The sequence below is a fragment of the Bacillus rossius genome, chromosome 2, assembly GCF_032445375.1.
Source record: "Bacillus rossius redtenbacheri isolate Brsri chromosome 2, Brsri_v3, whole genome shotgun sequence".
NCBI lineage: Eukaryota > Metazoa > Arthropoda > Insecta > Phasmatodea > Bacillidae > Bacillus > Bacillus rossius.
In genome coordinates this window covers 14,842,012-14,866,066 of record NC_086331.1, presented here as the reverse complement: position 1 = coordinate 14,866,066, position 24,055 = coordinate 14,842,012, and the positions used below count along the sequence as shown (strand labels likewise).

Sequence of the window (24,055 nt, the reverse complement as noted above, 5' to 3'; positions counted from 1 at the left end):
TAGCAGCAGTGGTAGTAGGTTTCCAGCTGACAGATATTAATCTGTTTATGCCATTCTTCAGGCCATCCACGTGCCAGTTCAGATAGACTTTTAGTAACATCAACATTACTGGAACCTATTTTATGCAACGTTTCATTCATCTTTACGTGTAGCATAACTTTCACCTCGGCCAAAACTATATGGTGCACAGTATCCTCAAAAAAACTAGTTTATTCTCCAACAGAAGAGTGTAACGAAATTTAATTTTTCAGGAATTTCATACATGTGCGAATTAAGTTGAGCTAAAGAGAGCTTTTTTTACTTCAGTATTATGTAAATATTTTATAAGACCAACTTGCATGTCCCTAGTACCTGTTAATAACATGTTAAACACCTTAAATATGAGTGTCATCTCATCACTCAAAATGTGCAATGCATGTGTGATGTCTCCGTAAATGCAATCTGTACAAACTTTGTTAACTGCACTGAAAGAAATTTTTGTATATTTTACAAGGAAAATCCTTGGAAACCCTGTTGCCAAGGATATTACTTGTAAAACTACAAGGCAGAGCTTTTGTAACATGTGTGATTTTGCAAGGCTCTGCCTTGTAGTTTTGCAAGAAATATCCTTGGCAACAGGGTTTCCAAGAATTTCCCTTGTAAAAGTACAAATTTTTTTTTAGAGTGTGCTTCTTCTCCCTCCTTTGGCGAGCCAGTACATTTTATAAGCTTGCCACCAACACTGCAATCGCCATCACTGGTAGAATTTATACATGACTCATTATGCCATTTAAGGCACCACTACCGCCAAATTTTGAAATTTCATACATCATGACTCAATGACATGCCCCTATGAACTGATCAAAACCACATCGTAGCGTCCTTTATAAAATCCAAAATCCTTTGCAAACTTAAAAATAAATGCCCATAGTTATTACTGGAACTACAACAGTAGTATACAATAGTATTTCCGGAAACAGGCTTCAGGCTGTGGAGCCGAGAGCCGGCTCCGCCATCTTGGATTTGTGACGTCACGGCGGCAAAAATTCCTCAAAATTCCTCAAAAATGACTCAAAATGACTCAAAATTTCCCGTTTTAAGAAAAAATTTCCCGTTTTCGAGGGAAAAATTCCCGTTTCGAAGGAAGTTTTCCCGATTTAGTCCTTAAAAATCCCAACGGCTAGAATAGTCCTGATAGAGGCTTAAGCATCCTTAACTCAAGCCTCAGTTAAGCCTCTATCAGGATGTGACCTTGACCTTTGACCTTGACCCCGACGGCCATCTTGGATCCACCATCTTGGATGACGTCATTTCGTTTTCTCGAACATTCCGGCATTGTGTTATCGGCCATTTTGAATTATGACGTCACCATTGCAATTTACGTTACGGCCGCCATCTTTAAATTTATTATCCGATTTTAATGAAAAAAATTTAAAAATTATAAAAAAATTTAATAATAAAAAATTTAATAAAATATTTAAAAAACGAACATTTACGACACGGAGCTCGGAGTCCTCGGTTCAAACCCGACGAGTGCAAAAAAAATAAAAATGGCGACCGATCCTTCCCCCGCGGTGGCTGCAGGCATACTGACTCCCTCCACTTTTTTTTCAAAGCATATATATATCGTCAGGTAGTATGACGTCATGGCCGCCATCTTGTCCTCGTCTGCTGGAAGCCATCATCAGTGTATCGTCGGCGAGAGTGCGCTGACGCCATGTTAGTTTAATTCTTATCCGCTAGAGTGCAGTAATCATTTATTATTGCTGTGACACCCGACATCTTGTCATTTGGCCGCCATCTTGAAAATCCATAATTATTTAGCTAGAAATTCGGGAAAAATTCCAAAATTCATTAAATAAATTTGTAATCTATATACTGCTCGATTAGGTCGACTAAGGTCCTTGGTACGATCTAGGACGATGCAAAAAAATTAAATATAACTTCAATTTAACACAATAGTAACAGGTTCGGGGAATTAAACACCACAAGTTCTTTTACAAACATAATATTTATTACATAATTTCTATTCTACTACAGGATCATTTGCGAAAGCCAGCAATCTTATAATCATTTAGTTCCGCAGCGGTGTGAAATGACTAATTCTTAGCTCCAATCGGTTTATACTAGACAGAGTCCAGCCAGAACCTTTACAGACATAGTCCACCTCTTCTTGACAGAGTTTCTGGATACCGTTTTTAACAGTTTGCTTCACATCGTTAGAACTGTAAATTACTGCAGCCGATGTCTTGAATGCACACTTCTTCACTTTGTCATCGAACGGATATGGCTTTCCATATATACAGTCCAGCCACAAGTTATATTTCAAAGGTCCGTTTGTTGCTACATCATCAGTAAGCTGATTGATTATCTTCTGTCTGATATCGTCAAGAAAATTACAAATGTCCTTCGACTCACCGAACGTATTTAGATAATAGTAGTCTTTCAACGTTCCACGAAATGCAGACTGCGTCAAGTAGAAGCCATTATCGTTCACTTGTAATGCGCCGAACACAGTCTTAGGTTTATTTTCCTGTTCAGACGTCATACCAATCGGTTGCTGCACATCGGTTTTCTTGCTTGTACGCTCACGAGCCTTCAACCTAAACCGAGGAGTCGAAATTTCTGCAGGTAGTTCAGCAGTAGGCACACGGACTTCACCTTTACAGTTTTTCGCATGTCGTCGCAAATTATCAATTCTAGTAAACCATTCATGACACTCATCACATCGAAACTTCATGCGAGATGGATTCTTCGTGCATTTGCTCCGCTCATGTCTTCGTGCATCATGAGCAAATGCGAACGACGTATCACAGTAGCTGCAAGGATACCGTGGTGATGAAAACGAACCTTTCAGACCCGATCCAGATACTGACGTTGCCGCAGTTGCACCATCTCCAGGCATACTCTTATGAACATCAATGCATCGTTGTTGCGCCGAAACCTTTACTTTCTGCCGAACAGCAGGACCTTTGCATGCCTTCATGTGCGTTTTCATATTATCTTTTCTGGCAAACTGCTTATGACATTTCTCACAAACAAACATTTTACGATATAGGTTCTTGGCACATTCTCTATTCTCATGTCGTCGAGCATTGCTGTTGTTTGAGAAAATCTTGTCGCAGTAACAGCACCGATGTTCGCTAGTTGTCAAATCAGCATCCATTGAAGTCTCCATTGATGGCGAACCAGCGTTCGCCGAGTTTCCCTGTGCAGACAGCACTAGCGGCATTAAAGTCTCTTCTGCTGGCGGTACCACGTCTGTTGAAGTCTCCTCCAGTGTTGACATCGACGTTGCCAACGGGATCTGCTCCACCATCGTCGACGCTGACGTCATGGTTCCCGCAGTCGATGGTACAACCTCCATCGAGTTCGTCGTTAAAGTCGGTAAAGATGCCATAGAGTTCGCAAGAACAGGTAATTACGTGATTAATGCACCAGAAGAAACAAAATAGGTGATCCTTACACCGACGACGTCAGTAACAAACTAAGCATCCTGTTGTCTAGAGCTCGCTTATATATACATGCACCGTATGGAACAATACGCTAGTCAAATCAAGAACCATTTACAATAATACTAGAGTCAAAACAACATTAAAAATAGAAGGACCATCAACGAAAAGACAGCACATTTGGAAGCACCGACAACGAAAAGGCAGCACATTTGGAAGCACCGACAACGAAAAGGCAGCACATTTGGAAGCACCGACAACGAAAAGGCAGCACATTTGGAAGCACCGACAACGAAAAGGCAGCACATTTGGAAGCACCGACAACGAAAAGGCAGCACATTTGGAAGCACCGACAACGAAAAGGCAGCACATTTGGAAGCACCGACTACGAAAAGGCAGCACATTTGGAAGCACCGACAACGAAAAGGCAGCACATTTGGAAGCACCGACTACGAAAAGGCAGCACATTTGGAAGCACCGACTACGAAAAGACAGCACATTTGGAAGCACCGACAACGAAAAGGCAGCACATTTGGAAGCACAGACAACGAAAAGGCAGCACATTTGGAAGCACCGACAACGAAAAGGCAGCACATTTGGAAGCACCGACAACGAAAAGGCAGCACATTTGGAAGCACCGACTACGAAAAGGCAGCACATTTGGAAGCACCGACTACGAAAAGACAGCACATTTGGAAGCACCGACAACGAAAAGGCAGCACATTTGGAAGCACCGACAACGTAAAGGCAGCACATTTGGAAGCACCGACAACGAAAAGGCAGCACATTTGAAAGCACCCGACAACGAAAAGGCAGCACATTTGGAAGCACCGACAACGAAAAAGCAGCACATTTGGAAGCACCGCCAACGAAAAGGCGGCACATTTTGGATACATCATCGAATAAGGAAGCACATTTGGAAGCTCCATTAACTAAAAAAGGCAAAAAGGAAGCACAAGTTACGAGATCTAAGTCTTAGTAAGAAATCATAATACAAGAAATAAAAACATTACATTCTTATAATTTAAATTATTTATTTTATTGCTTTACATTATACAAATGCAAGTAAAACAAGTCAATATTGTATGTAGCCAGCATTCCTCAGTTCCTTGAGTATGAAGGATATTTCTTTGATGCACGAATAGTTTCCTGCACAAAGCGAACCATGTAGAAGTCTTAGCCGGTCAACCAATATGTTTGGATCTTTCCATGATGTGTAATCATTCTCTTCTACCACCATCTTCTTTGCACCTTTATAATAAATATTATGATCTCTGGTGTCTTCCGTTTTACCACCAACCTCAGGGTAACTTTCATGTTGGAGACGGTGATCATCACAAGCTTGATCAGATTTATTTAATATATCACGTCGTTTCCATCGTTTCGGTCTCAGGACACCGCCACATTCTTCGATCTTGGCAGCTTTAGGTGCTTCATCATAGTCTATGTCTTTGTCAACAGCCTCAGAGTCACTGTAACAATCACCGTAGAAGGAATCGTTTTCACCCAATTTACCGTAATAATTCGATGTTGATGATGTTGAAGTGTCTTCATCGTCTTAATGCTTCCTTTTTAGGAGTCCATCATTTTTACAAAGTAGGAAAGATCTACTTGAATTCGGCTGGAATATATTCTCACTTTTCACGTTAAGGATTCTTCCACTGTCTTCATTCTTCCGTAAATCATAAACCTTCTTCAATTTAAGTTCTTTGTCGAGATCGGAAGAGCCAAGAAAATTATTGACGTAATGCAGATCACTCTTCCTTAGGCTAGTAGATTCATCGTTGTCCTCTAGCTTGTACGCAGACTTGGCGCTACAAGTTCTGCCATGTCTTTTTAGGGTCTCTCTCCGCGTAAACGACTTGCTACATCGAACACAACTTATCATATTGCGCAGTGGATTTTTAACACAGTCATTCTTCTCGTGTTGTCTTTTATTCTTTCTCAAGATAAACTCTTTACTGCAAAACTTACACCTATGTTCTTTCGATACAGCGTCAGATCCCAAATCGGAATTCATATTAGTTACTGAGAATAATGCCAGATACCAATTGAGTGTTTTAAATTAGATTCAATACTTAAATAGAAATTTTTTCATATTTCATCAGCGAGAATTAATATATCTCATGCAAAAGTACTTTATGCATGTAGTTCTGCTTTTCAACAACAGATGTCGCCACATGTTGCTTGCAGGTAAATAATATTTAGTTATTTTATGCGGGATGCGGGATGCTCACTATCGATCGCAAAAGAAGGATGGCTTCGTTAGACTCCAAGGAAAAGGAAGTTCGTCTTGCATGTTGGTGCTCCACAGATGTCTCATGGCGTAATATTAATTTGACTGAGTAATGATATTTGTTAATTCCACCTGATAAAAATATTGCAAGTTTTGATTTAGTAGCAGAAATTATCGAATTAAATGTAACTCCAAATAAAATGACATGTCTCATTAGAACAAAAAAAATCCATGCAGAGAGCGGTTTCTCAGAATAGTCAGAAACACTTGAACAAACCACAGGAATGATTGCAAGAACACGGGAAAAACCATCAAAATATTGTCAAGAATAATCAGGAGTACACTGAGGAAACCACCATAATATTAACAATAATAATCGGAAGCACGCGGAGAAAACCATCATAATATTGACCAGATTAATCGGAAGCACACAGAGATAACCACCACATGTTTTCTTTGATATCATAAAAATAGTAAATAAATTAATAAAAAATTAAAAAAAATTAAAAATGCATAAATTTCTGGCTTGTACAAGAACTCTATCTTTGCTCAACAATGATAAGTTTACAAGCTAGCAGAAACTGTTTATGCATTTTTAATTTTTTTTAATTTTTTATTAATTTATTTTTATTTTTATGATATCAAAGAAAACATGTGGTGGTTTTCTCTGTGTGCTTCCGATTAATCTGGTCAATATTATGATGGTTTTCTCCGTGTGCTTCCGATTATTATTGTTAATATTATGGTGGTTTCCTCAGTGTGCTCCTGATTATTCTTGACAATATTTTGATGGTTTTTCCCGTGTTCTTGCAATCATTCCTGTGGTTTGTTCAAGTGTTTCTGACTATTCTGAGAAACCGCTCTCTGCATGGATTTTTTTTGTTCTAATGAGACATGTCATTTTATTTGGAGTTACATTTAATTCGATAATTTCTGCTACTAAATCAAAACTTGCAATATTTTTATCAGGTGGAATTAACAAATATCATTACTCAGTCAAATTAATATTACGCCATGAGACATCTGTGGAGCACCAACATGCAAGACGAACTTCCTTTTCCTTGGAGTCTAACGAAGCCATCCTTCTTTTGCGATCGATAGTGAGCATCCCGCATCCCGCATAAAATAACTAAATATTATTTACCTGCAAGCAACATGTGGCGACATCTGTTGTTGAAAAGCAGAACTACATGCATAAAGTACTTTTGCATGAGATATATTAATTCTCGCTGATGAAATATGAAAAAATTTCTATTTAAGTATTGAATCTAATTTAAAACACTCAATTGGTATCTGGCATTATTCTCAGTAACTAATATGAATTCCGATTTGGGATCTGACGCTGTATCGAAAGAACATAGGTGTAAGTTTTGCAGTAAAGAGTTTATCTTGAGAAAGAATAAAAGACAACACGAGAAGAATGACTGTGTTAAAAATCCACTGCGCAATATGATAAGTTGTGTTCGATGTAGCAAGTCGTTTACGCGGAGAGAGAGCCTAAAAAGACATGGCAGAACTTGTAGCGCCAAGTCTGCGTACAAGCTAGAGGACAACGATGAATCTACTAGCCTAAGGAAGAGTGATCTGCATTACGACAATAATTTTCTTGGCTCTTCCGATCTCGACAAAGAACTTAAATTGAAGAAGGTTTATGATTTACGGAAGAATGAAGACAGTGGAAGAATCCTTAACGTGAAAAGTGAGAATATATTCCAGCCGAATTCAAGTAGATCTTTCCTACTTTGTAAAAATGATGGACTCCTAAAAAGGAAGCATTAAGACGATGAAGACACTTCAACATCATCAACATCGAATTATTACGGTAAATTGGGTGAAAACGATTCCTTCTACGGTGATTGTTACAGTGACTCTGAGGCTGTTGACAAAGACATAGACTATGATGAAGCACCTAAAGCTGCCAAGATCGAAGAATGTGGCGGTGTCCTGAGACCGAAACGATGGAAACGACGTGATATATTAAATAAATCTGATCAAGCTTGTGATGATCACCGTCTCCAACATGAAAGTTACCCTGAGGTTGGTGGTAAAACGGAAGACACCAGAGATCATAATATTTATTATAAAGGTGCAAAGAAGATGGTGGTAGAAGAGAATGATTACACATCATGGAAAGATCCAAACATATTGGTTGACCGGCTAAGACTTCTACATGGTTCGCTTTGTGCAGGAAACTATTCGTGCATCAAAGAAATATCCTTCATACTCAAGGAACTGAGGAATGCTGGCTACATACAATATTGACTTGTTTTACTTGCATTTGTATAATGTAAAGCAATAAAATAAATAATTTAAATTATAAGAATGTAATGTTTTTATTTCTTGTATTATGATTTCTTACTAAGACTTAGATCTCGTAACTTGTGCTTCCTTTTTGCCTTTTTTAGTTAATGGAGCTTCCAAATGTGCTTCCTTATTCGATGATGCATCCAAAATGTGCCGCCTTTTCGTTGGCGGTGCTTCCAAATGTGCTGCTTTTTCGTTGTCGGTCCTTCCAAATGTGCTGCCTTTTCGTTGTCGGTGCTTTCAAATGTGCTGCCTTTTCGTTGTCGGTGCTTCCAAATGTGCTGCCTTTTCGTTGTCGGTGCTTCCAAATGTGCTGCCTTTTCGTTGTCGGTGCTTCCAAATGTGCTGCCTTTTCGTTGTCGGTGCTTCCAAATGTGCTGCCTTTTCGTTGTCGGTGCTTCCAAATGTGCTGCCTTTACGTTGTGGGTGCTTCCAAATGTGCTGCCTTTACGTTGTCGGTGCGTCCAAATGTGCTGCCTTTTCGATGACGGTGCTTCCAAATGTGCTGCCTTTTCGTAGTCGGTGCTTCCAAATGTGCTGCCTTTACGTTGTCGGTGCTTCCAAATGTGCTGCCTTTTCGTTGTCGGTGCTTCCAAATGTGCTGCCTTTTCGTTGTCGGTGCTTCCAAATGTGCTGTCTTTTCGTTGATGGTCCTTCTATTTTTAATGTTGTTTTGACTCTAGTATTATTGTAAATGGTTCTTGATTTGACTAGCGTATTGTTCCATACGGTGCATTTATATATAAGCGAGCTCTAGACAACAGGATGCTTAGTTTGTTACTGACGTCGTCGGTGTAAGGATCACCTATTTTGTTTCTTCTGGTGCATTAATCACGTAATTACCTGTTCTTGCGAACTCTATGGCATCTTTACCGACTTTAACGACGAACTCGATGGAGGTTGTACCATCGACTGCGGGAACCATGACGTCAGCGTCGACGATGGTGGAGCAGATCCCGTTGGCAACGTCGATGTCAACACTGGAGGAGACTTCAACAGACGTGGTACCGCCAGCAGAAGAGACTTTAATGCCGCTAGTGCTGTCTGCACAGGGAAACTCGGCGAACGCTGGTTCGCCATCAATGGAGACTTCAATGGATGCTGATTTGACAACTAGCGAACATCGGTGCTGTTACTGCGACAAGATTTTCTCAAACAACAGCAATGCTCGACGACATGAGAATAGAGAATGTGCCAAGAACCTATATCGTAAAATGTTTGTTTGTGAGAAATGTCATAAGCAGTTTGCCAGAAAAGATAATATGAAAACGCACATGAAGGCATGCAAAGGTCCTGCTGTTCGGCAGAAAGTAAAGGTTTCGGCGCAACAACGATGCATTGATGTTCATAAGAGTATGCCTGGAGATGGTGCAACTGCGGCAACGTCAGTATCTGGATCGGGTCTGAAAGGTTCGTTTTCATCACCACGGTATCCTTGCAGCTACTGTGATACGTCGTTCGCATTTGCTCATGATGCACGAAGACATGAGCGGAGCAAATGCACGAAGAATCCATCTCGCATGAAGTTTCGATGTGATGAGTGTCATGAATGGTTTACTAGAATTGATAATTTGCGACGACATGCGAAAAACTGTAAAGGTGAAGTCCGTGTGCCTACTGCTGAACTACCTGCAGAAATTTCGACTCCTCGGTTTAGGTTGAAGGCTCGTGAGCGTACAAGCAAGAAAACCGATGTGCAGCAACCGATTGGTATGACGTCTGAACAGGAAAATAAACCTAAGACTGTGTTCGGCGCATTACAAGTGAACGATAATGGCTTCTACTTGACGCAGTCTGCATTTCGTGGAACGTTGAAAGACTACTATTATCTAAATACGTTCGGTGAGTCGAAGGACATTTGTAATTTTCTTGACGATATCAGACAGAAGATAATCAATCAGCTTACTGATGATGTAGCAACAAACGGACCTTTGAAATATAACTTGTGGTTGGACTGTATATATGGAAAGCCATATCCGTTCGATGACAAAGTGAAGAAGTGTGCATTCAAGACATCGGCTGCAGTAATTTACAGTTCTAACGATGTGAAGCAAACTGTTAAAAACGGTATCCAGAAACTCTGTCAAGAAGAGGTGGACTATGTCTGTAAAGGTTCTGGCTGGACTCTGTCTAGTATAAACCGATTGGAGCTAAGAATTAGTCATTTCACACCGCTGCGGAACTAAATGATTATAAGATTGCTGGCTTTCGCAAATGATCCTGTAGTAGAAAGAAATTATGTAATAAATATTATGTTTGTAAAAGAACTTGTGGTGTTTAATTCCCCGAACCTGTTACTATTGTGTTAAATTGAAGTTATATTTAATTTTTTTGCATCGTCCTAGATCGTACCAAGGACCTTAGTCGACCTAATCGAGCAGTATATAGATTACAAATTTATTTAATGAATTTTGGAATTTTTCCCGAATTTCTAGCTAAATAATTATGGATTTTTTAGATGGCGGCCAAATGACAAGATGTCGGGTGTCACAGCAATAATAAATGATTACTGCACTCTAGCGGATAAGAATTAAACTAACATGGCGTCAGCGCACTCTCGCCGACGATACACTGATGATGGCTTCCAGCAGACGAGGACAAGATGGCGGCCATGACGTCATACTACCTGACGATATATATATGCTTTGAAAAAAAAGTGGAGGGAGTCAGTATGCCTGCAGCCACCGCGGGGGAAGGATCGGTCGCCATTTTTATTTTTTTTGCACTCGTCGGGTTTGAACCGAGGACTCCGAGCTCCGTGTCGTAAATGTTTGTTTTTTAAATATTTTATTAAATTTTTTATTATTAAATTTTTTTATAATTTTTAAATTTTTTTCATTAAAATCGGATAATAAATTTAAAGATGGCGGCCGTAACGGAAATTGCAACGGTGACGTCATAATTCAAAATGGCCGATAACACAATGCCGGAATGTTCGAGAAAACGAAATGACGTCATCCAAGATGGTGGATCCAAGATGGCCGTCGGGGTCAAGGTCAAAGGTCAAGGTCACATCCTGATAGAGGCTTAACTGAGGCTTGAGTTAAGGATGCTTAAGCCTCTATCAGGACATTTCTAGCCGTTGGGATTTTTAAGGACTAAATCGGGAAATTTTCCTTCGAAACGGGAATTTTTCCCTCGAAAACTGGAAATTTTTTCTTAAAACGGGAAATTTTGAGTCATTTTGAGTCATTTTTGAGGAATTTTGAGGAATTTTTGCCGCCGTGACGTCACAAATCCAAGATGGTGGAGCCGGCTCTCGGCTCCACAGCCTGAAGCCTGTTTCCGGAAATACTATTGTATACTACTTACAACCATGCGCACAAATAGATTTAAACTTTTCAAAGGTCATGTCGGTGGAAAAATGTTCAAAACAAACATAGTGAAAATTCAAATTATCCATCCGGAATAATATTAAAATAATATAATTATTTCTTAACAGCTGTTTCCTAGCTAGGTTATACGTTTGCACCAAGTAGAAACAATCAACAAAAACATGTCATCCCATAGAGTAATAGTATTGGATTACATGTTGGTTCTCAAAAAAAACTTCATCAAAAAAGAAAATGAAATTAAGGAGAGCTCGTAGTGGAGGAATAACATCTTCATTTTCATGAAACTGAAAGAATTTTATCCCTTCAATATTATGCAGCTCATGAGCCAAATGACGATATTTAGCCTGTTCCTGCGACTTACTGTATAAATAAAGATTTTCAAAATGGATTCCATTAGAATGTTCCAACAGTGTTAACATCAAACAGGTTTTTCCACAGTCCTGACACAATACACCGTATGGTACTTGGTAAGAGGAAAACATGATGCTCATGACATTTATTAATATTATCATTATTAATTATGGTAACTGACAAGGACATATCATGTTGCACGATCTTACTTTATAATACTAAGCCCGAAAACTATGAAACAGGCATACTTATAGATAGAGACCCGTGAAATTCGCGGGTTCAATGACCTCCAGGATAGACTCCAATATCCTCTACACACTCGGGCAAATGCCAACTGTTCATTGGCTGCTGACTTGTGAGTCGTCTCGACTGGGTGGCCTGTGATTCAACACTTCTATGAGTGAGGGTCTCTAATTGGCCCTCAGTCCTCCAGATTAACAGTGAACCAATGACAGAAGCAACACTAAGGTATAATTATTTGAATTTTAGCATAACACGAAATGAACCCGCGAATTTCACGGGTCTCTACTTATAGACAAACCAATCAGTGTTTTGTTATGCACTGAGCAATAAGGAAGGTAAAAACTGGCACGGGCTTAATTAATTTTAATTTGGTGATTTAAAAACCTGCCCATAGAATTGCATCTGTTAGGATACAACTTCTAAATTCCAGAAGAAAGCTTACAAAATGACTAGCGAATGGTGGCATAGGCATTAGTACTTTTGACAGTCACAGCATATTCATAAAGCAATAATTTAAGTCACAGGCCCCAAAGAAAACAAAACATTACTGAAAAAAGCAGCCCAGATCGTGAAAAACCCTGAAACCAAATTTGGACAGAAAGTTGCAGCTTGAAGCATAAACAAAATCATACGTGTTTAATGTAAACTTGGGGTCGGAATTTCAATTCCCAACCAGAAATAGAAGAGAAAATAAAAACAGAAATAATATGTTCAAGAAAGGGAGCGTTATTCCATTTAGATTCCCAGCCCTTGCTACCCTAAGATGCGTGATTACGATTAGGGGAGCCGCATGCACAGCTAAATCTGTGACTTCTGTAAAAAAAAAAAAAAAAAACCAGGTGTAATGATGAAATACAGCTGGGAAATTTCTGTTCTCCAAGCCTCTATTTAGTTTTATAATCAAATTTAGATTACTTAAAGTCAGGTGTTGTTAATGTGTCACGGTCTTGTTGAGGTCAAAAGACTTTGGTTTGATCATAGTTCTCAGTGTGACCCTTATAAATTTTATATCAACGTGTTTGGAGGTAATTGGTTGGATCCTACTATAATGGTTGAGCACCTATCGCCCTAACCTTATTTGTGCATATATTTTCTCATTACCTCATTTTGCATTATTCAAAACCCTCTGACCCATATATTTTCCAAATGTAGGCTCAAAGTTATTTCTTCTTTTATAAAATTTATTAAACATCCTTTCTTTTGCTAACAGAATGGTGAGAGGGGGCAAGTGAAGGGAAGGCCAAGAAAGAGACAATTTGGAACGAACAAGAAGAAATAGTAATATAAATTACGAAATCATCATCTTACCACCGTCGATCTAAAAAGAGCGGCAAAAATATTATGGATTCCGCATTTTAGAGACATAATTTAACGTTATGGTTTACCTGAAAAACCATGGCATAAGGAGACTTCTATACTTAATTCAGACATTCCTAAAAGACCCGGCAACCATTGGATGGCTTACGTTAAAAGAGGGTGTAATGTTCAATATCTTGGTAGTTTCGGGGGCTTGGCCCCACCAATGTAATCACGCAAGTATTTGAGAAACCATAAAATAATGTACAATCACATTAGGCTGCAAATGCCAAACACATATAACTCTGAGCATTTATATTTAAAGTTTCTACATGGTGTATATTTACTAGAGCCGTAAAATATAGGTTGGACACTTAGTATTTACTGGATAGCTTAGCTTCACACAATGCAGGTGGCAAAAAATTATATAGTATGTTAAGAACTATCCTGAAAATATATGATGTTTTGAATGTTAGAGTTGTCTTGAAATTTCTATACCTTTAATTTTATCGGCGTCAACTTCTATGCTTCTTTCAATGCATTTCCTGCCTCTATACCTCAGTGAGGTCTCATGGGAAATGGCTGTACTGGACTTTTAACATACAGTTAAATACACAATGTGAATGAGTTGAATAACGTGTTCTGTTATGTCAAGAAGGAAGGGGTCCAGAAGCATAAAATAAAATAGCCTACAGGCACTTACAAAACTGAGGATTTACAGGAATATACTAAGCAGCGATTACCAGCAGATTTATAGTTAATTTATAGATTAAAACCTAGCGCATTATACTCTGTAATGTTCAGTGATGACATGATGGTGGATTTTAAGAGTGATGATACCCTAGGGCCATGATAGTTTCAAAAGCATGCTTTATGATGCAAATGAAGTGCATGGATCAACAACCCTAGCTAATATATTGTATGTGGATGTTATAAGAATCAAAAGTATTGTCACAGGTCACTGTTTTCTCAAGCAGTAAAAAAAACTCTACGGCCCATGAGTTTGCTTCGATAGTTCCACCTAGTTATAAAATAGTGGACGTACCGAAAAATCCCATATACATTCCGGTAGCCATGAACAGTACAGCCGAAATGTTTATGAATTTTCTCGACCAGAAAGACAGATATGGATGTGAAATTTTTTTCCGTCTATAATATGAAAAAAGGGGGGGGGTGTTTCTGATTAATGAAAAATGAGGTAATGGGAAAAGGTATCACTAATAACTAATAAGGTTGAAGCGATGTGTGCTCAAACATTATAGTGGGTTCCAACCAACTGCCTCCAAACACAACGATAATAAACTGATGAGTCACACTGGGTTCTGGGATCAAACCAAAGACTTTTTCTCTCAACAAGAATATGACGCATTAACTCCTGCCATTGAGTAATCTTAATTTAGTTATAAACATAAATAGAGGCTTGGCGAACGTAAGTACCCCAACTGTATTTTATCCACTTAAATCCTGCACAAAGCAAAGAATTAAAGCTCTATAGGCTGTGATTTATTCAACAAGCGGAACAAAAATGAATTTGTATCATTCTAACCTAGGTTTTCTATGGTTGTTTCCAAATTCCATTCCAATACACTCACTTCCCTCCACTTCGGTGTCCCTTCTTGCATCCAAAGAACATACGACCAGAATAAGGCTTTTTTTCTTCTTCGGTGTATTTTATCTGCTGCTTAAGCAGACTAAGAAACTACACAAGAGAATCGTACAGCAAAGGGCGAAAATCACTTTAAAATAAAGAACTGCATTTAATCCGAGCCATGCCAATCAATGTTAATCCGAAAGTGTGTGTGTGAATTTTCAATAAATGCATGGAGTACACACATGACATAAGTGAAACTTCTTGCTTATAATATTATTAGGTAAAGGAAACATAATTCTCTTTGGCTGATTTAATCAATAGATATATACGCGAGTATGCGAGTGCTAAATTATGCTATTGCGAAGTATGCAAGTATCAAAGTATACAAGTGAGCAAGTATATAAGTGTCCAAGCTAGCAAGTATGCAAGCATGCAAGTGTGCAATCATGCAATTCTGCAAGAATGTAAGTGTGCAAGCCTGCAAGTCTGCAAGAATGCAAGTGTGCAAGCATGAAAATGCACAAGCATGAAAGTGCGCAAGTATGCTGCATCATTTCTACCTCTCCCCTGCCATCTATTCCTCTACCGTTCCCCCCACCACATACCTAAGTATCCCCCTCATGCGATCGGAAAGAATTTTCGTAACGCTTGAAAATTGTAGCCCCCTCAGCAAAGAAGATACACTTCAAGAGCCCAACAATTAAAATTACATTTTTTGTCAAGTTGCAAGGATTTATTCTGAAGGCAATGCACAGAACTGCTCAAGATTGGCTCATTTATTATTCCAATCACAAGGGACATGCAGATTTCGCGAAAAGATTTCGAGACTGGATGAAAGTTAAAACAATGTAGCATCCTCTGTGTTTGGTGATTGGGTGAGTTTCTCCCAGATACATATCGATTGTAACAACACAAATCACAGTGATTCAGTGCGGAAGTAAACGCGTCCTGAGTGGATCGGTCAAATAAGGCAACGACTTTTGTCGCAGACGGCCGCCAATCACAAGGAAGAAACCACAGGTGCGGGTATGCCTTGTTGCAGTCTAATAAGTGTTCATATCTTTTCGCGAAAAATGCCTGCCCCTACCAATCACTAGAGACCGGAAAAATTCCCGAATTCATTTCGCGATAGGCTAAAATACAAATAGTTATACCTCAGTGCTGCCTCTGGTATTGGCTCACAACTCATCTGGATGACTCTGGGCAAATGAGAAACACTCAACCAAAGCTGTATCGAATCACAGGCTGCTACGTTGAGACGTCTCACAAGACAGCAGCCAATGAGTGAGTGACTTTGACCGAGTGTACGTAGAACTATGGAGTTCATCCTACAGGTCATTGAACCCGCGAATTTTTCCGGTCCCTACCAATCTCTAACCGTGTTCGGATATTTTTCCATGAATTCCACACACTATTTTACTGCGCTCTCAACTTTGGATAACGTAGTGCAACGAGAATGTTTGAAACGGCTAAAAATACAGTTTACTTTGGCGTGGAGCTCCCCGGCACTTAGGCGGTGTTTACACGCGGCACGGGAATAACGATAACAGCCGAGCGCATTAAAGGACAAACAAAGCGTGAGTGCGGTGACTCACCGCCCAGCAAGGGGCGCGTAAGGAGGTCCAGTCTCCAGGCGCCTTCACGTCCACCAGCTTCTTTCTTCCAGCACTTGCATTCCAGGGAGGGTGTCCTCGAGCCCGCCAAACTGTCGTCTCGAACAGTTCTTACAACGGAACTCGCACTTTTGACGTGATAACTAAGGTCCCAGAAATTTCGCGGATTCCTTTGGCCTAAGGATAGAATTCAAAGTTATAGGTGTGCTCGACCCATGTTTACTTTCCCATTGGCTGATTTCTTAGCGACAACATTTTTATCCTTGTTATTTGGCACTACCTGATTCGCTTACTTTTCTCCTAGCTGGACATCGTTGGCTCACGGTCGTAGAGGGGCGTGTCCAGATAACTGCGGTCCAATTTTGAACACAGTGCGACAGTGTGGAGGTTTGCATTCTAGCTTGCGACTAAATGAATGCGCGAGAATTCCGTGGCTCTAGTGATAACGTCTTATAAATCGATGAATGCCGGCTGCACGCACGAAAAGCATGAATCATTGACACGTTCCGCCTGAGCCTAGCGTGCAAGAACCGGCCAACCACCGTGCGAGAAAATCTTTTATAACATCAAACAGGTTAAGGCGGGATTTTTAAAAGCAGCAATTTAAACAATTTGATTCATTTGTCCGATTTCGTCATTTCAAATTAACAATTTTTTGACATTGATTTGATTTCAGTATATTTCTATAACTAATTGTTCGTTATTATATTAAAACAAATTATTTAAATTAAATTTGCAAAAACTGTAAATAATATTTGAAAATTAAAAAGTATGCAATTTTTCATCAATGTTTTCTTATGGCATTATCACGTAAAATTATCGTCCGTAAACCGACTTTACAGACAACCCCTTTGAAACAGTTATTCCGTTTTAAACGGCCGCGCCGCTGTGACGTCAGGTGGGCTCAAGTGACACGGTGGTTGGTAGTCGCGCATGCGCAAGGTGATGGCAGGGCCACTGGTGATGGCAGCGCCACTAGCGGTGGTGAGCGGCGAGGACTGTGAAGGTGGCAGAGGAGCGACGGAGTGGTCAGGCGGGAGACGTTACGCGACGTGCTGGAAGTCTCGGCGAGCATGCAGTGAAGGGCTGAGAGACTTGGAGGGGACAGCAATCGAGGGTCCCTCGGGCAGCAGAAACGTAACCGGTCGACAAGGGAGCCTGCAAAGGGGTGATCGGCTCTTCAGTGACTCGGCTATGCCTATTGTAGCAGAACGGGTTGCTGCCGATTGGGCTACGCTGACGCCGTCCATCCACGGTGATGGTCAGATTGGGGTGACCAAGAGGATGACGTCTCCATCAGCTGCAACGGGCGCAACGTTCCGCAACGCTTCGCAGGAAAACTAAACTGACGCGTCGGACAATAAGGTGGGAGAAAACTATGTAATAAATATTTAGGACGGATCATTTCCCAGAGGCTTTTCAAAAGAGTAAAATATTATTAACTTGTTGTACCAGTGTAATCGCGTACTATCAGTTCCATCAACGTAACTATAATAAAATTCTGGAGGATAAATAATTATTTTTTTATTAAGACGTTATGTTCACCTAGGGGGCTTACCTTTTTTTATTTTATCACACAGTAGGTTGCAAATATTCGAACATCTAAATGATCCTTGTCACTAGATCAAATTTAGAGACCCGGAAATTTCGCGTATTCATTTGGTGTCAGGATAAAATGTATACTGCACCCTTATATGCTTCCCATTGGCTGGCTTCTTATGTTGAACCGCCCTTTCTTTTGAGTGGGTCGGTGCGATTTTATCTCTCTACTGCTAACCGGTCCACAGGCGTGTATGGGAATGGTGGTACCACCGGGAAGCTATCAGTAGAGACCCGGAAATTTTGCGGATTCTTCTGGCCTCAGGGTAGAATTCAAAGTTATAGGTGTGCTCGACCCATGTTTACTTTCCCATTGGTTGATTTCTTAGCGAGAACATTTTTATCCTTGTTATTTGGCACTACCTGATTCGCTTACTTCTCTCCTAGCTGGGTATCATTGGCTCACGGTCGTAGAGGGGCGTGTCCAAACAACTGCGGGCCAATCACGAACACAGTGCGACAGTGTGTAGGTTTGCATTCTAGCTTGCGACTAAATGAATACGCGAAATTTCCGGGTCTCTAGCTATCACCAAAGCAATGCTAATACATGGATGTTTGCAGTCTAACTACAAACATCCACGAAATTTTACGGTCTATATCCACGGGTTATTTGACACGCCCTGAAGGAATAAATGCTGATGTTAAACATCTATCAATCGGGGCAGGCATTTTTCGCGAAAAGATCTGAACAATTATTAGACTGCAACAAGGTATAACCGCACTTGTTGTTTCTTCCTTGTGATTGGCGGCCGTCTGCGAGAGAAGTCGTTGCCTTATTTACCGAGCCACTCAGGACGCGTTTAATTCCGCACTGAATCACTGTGATTGGTGTTTTTACAATCGGTATGTAACTGGGAGAAACTCTCTCAATCACGAAACACAGACGATGCTACAGTGTTTTACATTTCATCTAGTCCCGAAATCTTTTCGCGAAATATGCATGCCCCTACCCAGGGCCGCAACTAGAGTCTCTGGCACCCGGGGCATGAATGGATTCATGCGCCCCCCCCCCCCCCCTCTTTTTTTGCACATACCACACCAATAAAGCGGGGGGTCCGGGGGCCCTCTCACGGAAAAATGGTGCTATTTAAGCATTTTCCATACCTACATGTAACAGTTTCTGTGCTACTGTACCTTCCATGCATGAACTCACTATGTCCATAAAGTAGTCCGTATAATCACTAGACTTGTTCATTAAATATATGTTGAGACGTTATATTGTAAATCAGATTAGACATTCCTGGCATGCAAGTTAAAAAAACTTTTTACCAGTGACCAGTTGTAGTAGGAATTACAATGCAAGCGATTTTGGCGCCCCCACAGCTTTGCGCCCGGGGCGTATGCCCCGCTTGCCCCCCCCCCCCCCCCCCCCCCGTCATAGTTTCGGCCCTGCCCCTACCTTCAAACACTTGACCAATTGACGTGCGATCGGGAGAAGATGGTGGTATGTGGTTGCAGCCAATGAACACGTGACATCGACGACCTGATCCTGCACACGTTTATGCAGACTAGCCTGGAGACTGGAGATAACGAAAATTTTGCAGTTTTTTTTATGATCATTATTTTAATTCGTCACCGAATTACTAATCTTTTTCGGGGATGTTCGGCATTCTTTATATTTTCAATTATAAAAAAATTCTTCCTGGCTACACCTCCCAGTGTTGCTGGTTCGGTACGCAGGGAGGTCGTGTCCCAAAATAACCGGAGTTTCGACTAGAAAACATTCTCTGGAATGACAAGTTACGTAACAACAAAATTATCTAAAAATAAATGATTCAAAGGTTATAAATCAAAAATTTAGAAATTGACATAGGCTTAGTACCTCAGTCATCGTAAGAAAAGATGAATGATTATTTTTAATAGAAAGAAAATCAAAAGACAAAAATTCAAAGGTATAAGTAGAGACCTGCAAAATTCGCGGATTCATTCGGTAATAGGCTAGAATTCAAACACATATACCTCTTAGATAATTTTGCTATTGGCTTTACTGTTCATCTGGACGAATCTCAACCAGTTATAAACCCTCAACCAACGAAGGATCGAATCACAGACAAACCAGCTGAGACGACTTACAAGTCGGCAGCCAATGAACTTGCGTTATTTGCCCAAGTGTACAGGGGTATGTGCAGTCTATCCTGAAGGCCATCGAAACCACAAATTTTGCAGGTCTCTATTTATAACGCATGTGGTGACAGCCATTTTTGACGTGACAACGTCTAATAAATCGATGATCGCCGGCTGCACGCACAAAAAAGTGTCCCGTTACGCACATTGTCTCGTTACGATGTGTCCCGTTACGCTTATTGTACGCTTGCGCCGCACCTATCTCTCTTCCGCTCGATTGGAACAACCATCAATTTGACTTTTTCGAGGCACATTAAACTTGAAACACTGCCATTCGTTTCCTACTTTTCCTATCATCGTCCTATCATTAACATAATAACACAGTTTGGAAGAAGTTAAATAGCAAACATGTATATAAGTTATAGTTAAAATAATCTCTTCGTTTAATTAATAAACATATTTGAATTAATGAGCGCAAATAAAAATAAATTTATCAATTAAATTGTTGATTTCATTTCACTCCTTCTTTGTATCCATACAAAATAGTGATAATTCAATAAAAATGATTAAATTTTATTCATAAAATTATGCAATCATTTTATCAATGTTTTGTTATGACGTTTTCACGTTAAACTATAGTCCGTAAACCTACTTTACAGACAACAATTTTTTTTGTAGGAAATAATCAGTTTTTCCTCACAAATGTTCCTAAGCTGTAACGAGAGGAAAACAAACTTCGGAGTTTTTTCAGATGTTACGAACGCGACGCGATTTCGTACCAAAAAAAAATAGAAAAAAGCCGTGCGCCAGCAATGTTCTCGTCGTTGTTTCAGTGGTTTCAATGAGCGGTAATTGTGGTGGGCGGGGCGTGGGCCGGGAGAGATGAGTGGAAAACATCAACTGCAGATCTCCGGGAGATTGAGGAGAACTGGGGAAGCAGCGATGAGTCCACGCCGACGCACAGAGGGACGAGAGCATTCGAGCCCAGAGTGCCGCGGATGAATACGTGGCAGAAACAGTTGCCTCACGATTGGTTCGAAAATTTTGAAAAAAAAAAAAAAAACACTCACATTATTCCTTCTTTGACCTTACTGAATATACTAACTAGTAGGGGCATGCAGATCACGCGAAAAGATTTCTGGACTAGATGAAAGTTAAAACACTTTAGCACCGTCTGTGTTCCGTTATTAGGTGAGTTTCTCCCAGGTACATAGCAATTGTAACAACACCAATCACAGTGATTCAGTGCGGAAGTAAACACATCCTGAGTGGCTCGGTCAAACAAGGCGACGACTTCTCTCGCCGACGGCTGCCAATCACAAGGAAGAAACAACAGGCGCGGGTGTACCTTGTTGTAGTCTAATAAGTGTTCACATCTTTTCGCGAAAATGCTTGCCCCTACTAACTAGCTAGAGGCCGGAAACACTCGAGGATTTTTTCGATACAGGCTAAAATTCAAGTACTAATACCTAGGGGCCGGCATTTTTCGCGAAAAGATCTAAACGCCTATTAGACTGCAACAAGGTATACCCGCACCTGTGGTTTCTTCCTTGTGATTGGCGGCCGTCTGCGAGAGAAGTCGTCGCCTTATTTGACCGAGCCACTCAGAACGCGTTTACTTCCGCACTGAATCACTGTGATCGGTGTTGTTACAATCAATATGTACCTGGGAGAAACTCTCCCGATCACGAAACACACACGATGCTCCAGTGTTTTAACTTTCATCTAGTCTCGAAATCTTTTCGCGAAATCAGCATGCCCCTACTCATACCTTTGAGCTGATTCTGCCGTTGGCTTGCAGTTTAGAGCTGGAATGACGCTGGGCCATTGAGAGTTCGTAAACCAAAGAAGCATCGAATCACAGGCTACCCAGTCGAAGCAGATCACAAGTCAGCAGCCAACGAGCAGGCGGCATTTTCCCGCGTGAGCAGAGGATTGTGTAGCTTGTCCAGAGCATAGCCTTACGCAGAGCTAGAACCACGATCATTTTACTTTAGGCGAGCCTCCACTTGCCTGTACATGACCAGGCCGTTTTAGAGTGCTCATTGGTCGATAACAAGGCTACGTCATTTGGTGAGTTACACGTGATTGGACAACCTCTACTTCTCCTTGTTTATGACTGGATCAGGGTCGTCGAGAGACCGGTAGTCCAATCATCAACATTAAGCAGATGTGTTAAACATCCAGCTCGTAGTGTGATTCTTAACCTTAAGTATGATAGATTTGATAACTATTTTGAGCGGTAAATATGGGTGCAAGAAGCTTTAACCTCCACTGTCTCGCTGTAACTCCTTAGAGTGCCTTACGCGTAGAGGCAAATATGCCCTGCGAGGACACTGTTATAAATTACAGTAGAATTATGGACCCAATGGCGGCTTCAGGATGACTTTTCGGGAGGGGCTATCGGCCTATCGCAAAAAGAAAGGTCGTATTTGCAAAAAATGAAAGTGGTCAGCTATTGGCCTGGGAATATTATTTACAAATTACAAGTTTCAAATACAGAACCTTTGTAGTTCCATGAAACTTTTGATGAGATAAAAGTTTAACATACGAAATTAAATATTTAAGTAAACATAAATATACACTAATCAGTAAAATTGGTCTCGGGAGGGGCTATCGCCCCCACCGCCCCCCTTCTGGAGCCGCGCTTGTATGGACCTTTCAACGAACAATTTAACTGAAATAAACGAGCAGTTCTTCGTAATTTCAAATAACTGTATCTTCGTATGAACTAAGCCTTATTTAGATATACGTGTTCTACGTCTTGTTCTAAACAAAGAATAACTAACACGTGGACAAAAGAAGAGTGTTCTTAACAATTTTTTGAAAGGATTGTTCGTATACCAAGAATATTATTTTGGATTCATGTTCATAGGAAGTGATTTCAGTGTCCGTAAATCCACGAAGATACCTGGATAGTTTATAACCAGCATTCTTCGTAAATTTAAGGTGGAAATGTTTTGCAGTGCAACCAGGTATTTTTTTAAGGCGTTCTGGGTCCCAGATGGCGTGCAGAACCGTTAGAGATTTCTTGAAAGTGTCTGATTACACGAAGAGGGAGCTGAATTGTTGCCCCTTGGAAGGGCAGCCCTTCAGGATTTTTCTGACAGTGGTGTTTTTGAAAGATTGTCTTAATTGTTGCCCCTTGGATGGGCAGCCCTTCAGGATTTTTCTGACAGTGGTTTGGTTAGATTAGATTAGGTTAGGTTAGGTCACTTTACAAACTAACCACTGTCAGAAAAATCCTGAAGGGATGCCTATCCAAGGGGCAACAATTCAGACAACCTTTCAAAAACACTACTGTAAGAAAGATCCTGATGGGCTGCCCTTCCAAGGGGCAAGTTTTCAGGATTATTTAAACACTTAAAGAAACATGTTTTCAGAAATTGGATGGGCTGCCCTTCCAGTCGCTGTACAAACAAACCATTGCCAGAAAATTCCTGAAGGGCTGCCCTTCCAAGGGGCAGCATTTCAGTCGCCCCACTACGAATAGCATTCAAGAGACATTGTTTTGGTATAAAAACTGTTGACATTAAGATGGCGTCGTCAGTTCCTATAACCTCCCCCCCTTTTTTTTCCTTCAAACGTCTTGTGGCTTTGATGTTATATTGTTAAAAATTTTCACATTCAGTTTATGAAGAACGCTGGCTACAGATTATCAAAGGGAACTTCGTAAACGCACAGCTATCTTCGTAAATTTACGAACACTGAGATCACTTTCTTCGAAAATGAATCCAAAAGAATATTCTTGGAATATTACAATCATTTCAAAAACTTGTTAAGAACACCATTGTTAGTTTATCTTTGTTTACCACGAAATAGAGACCTGCAAAATTCGTGGATTCATTCGGTGATAGGCGTGAATTCAAACACATAAACCTCTTAGATAATTTTGCTATTGGCTTACTGTTCATATGGACGAATCCCAACCAGTTATAAACCCTCAACCAAAGAAGGATCGAATCACAGACAAACCAGCTGAGACGACTTAC

The 24,055-nt window shown here is 40.4% G+C and overlaps 1 protein-coding gene across 2 annotated transcripts in view; it reads right to left on the bottom strand.

Moving 5' to 3' along the window:
- LOC134529123 (endothelin-converting enzyme homolog) overlaps window positions 1-24,055 on the bottom strand; it is a 135,327-nt gene that overhangs the window by 73,764 nt on the left and 37,508 nt on the right. The window lies entirely within an intron of this gene.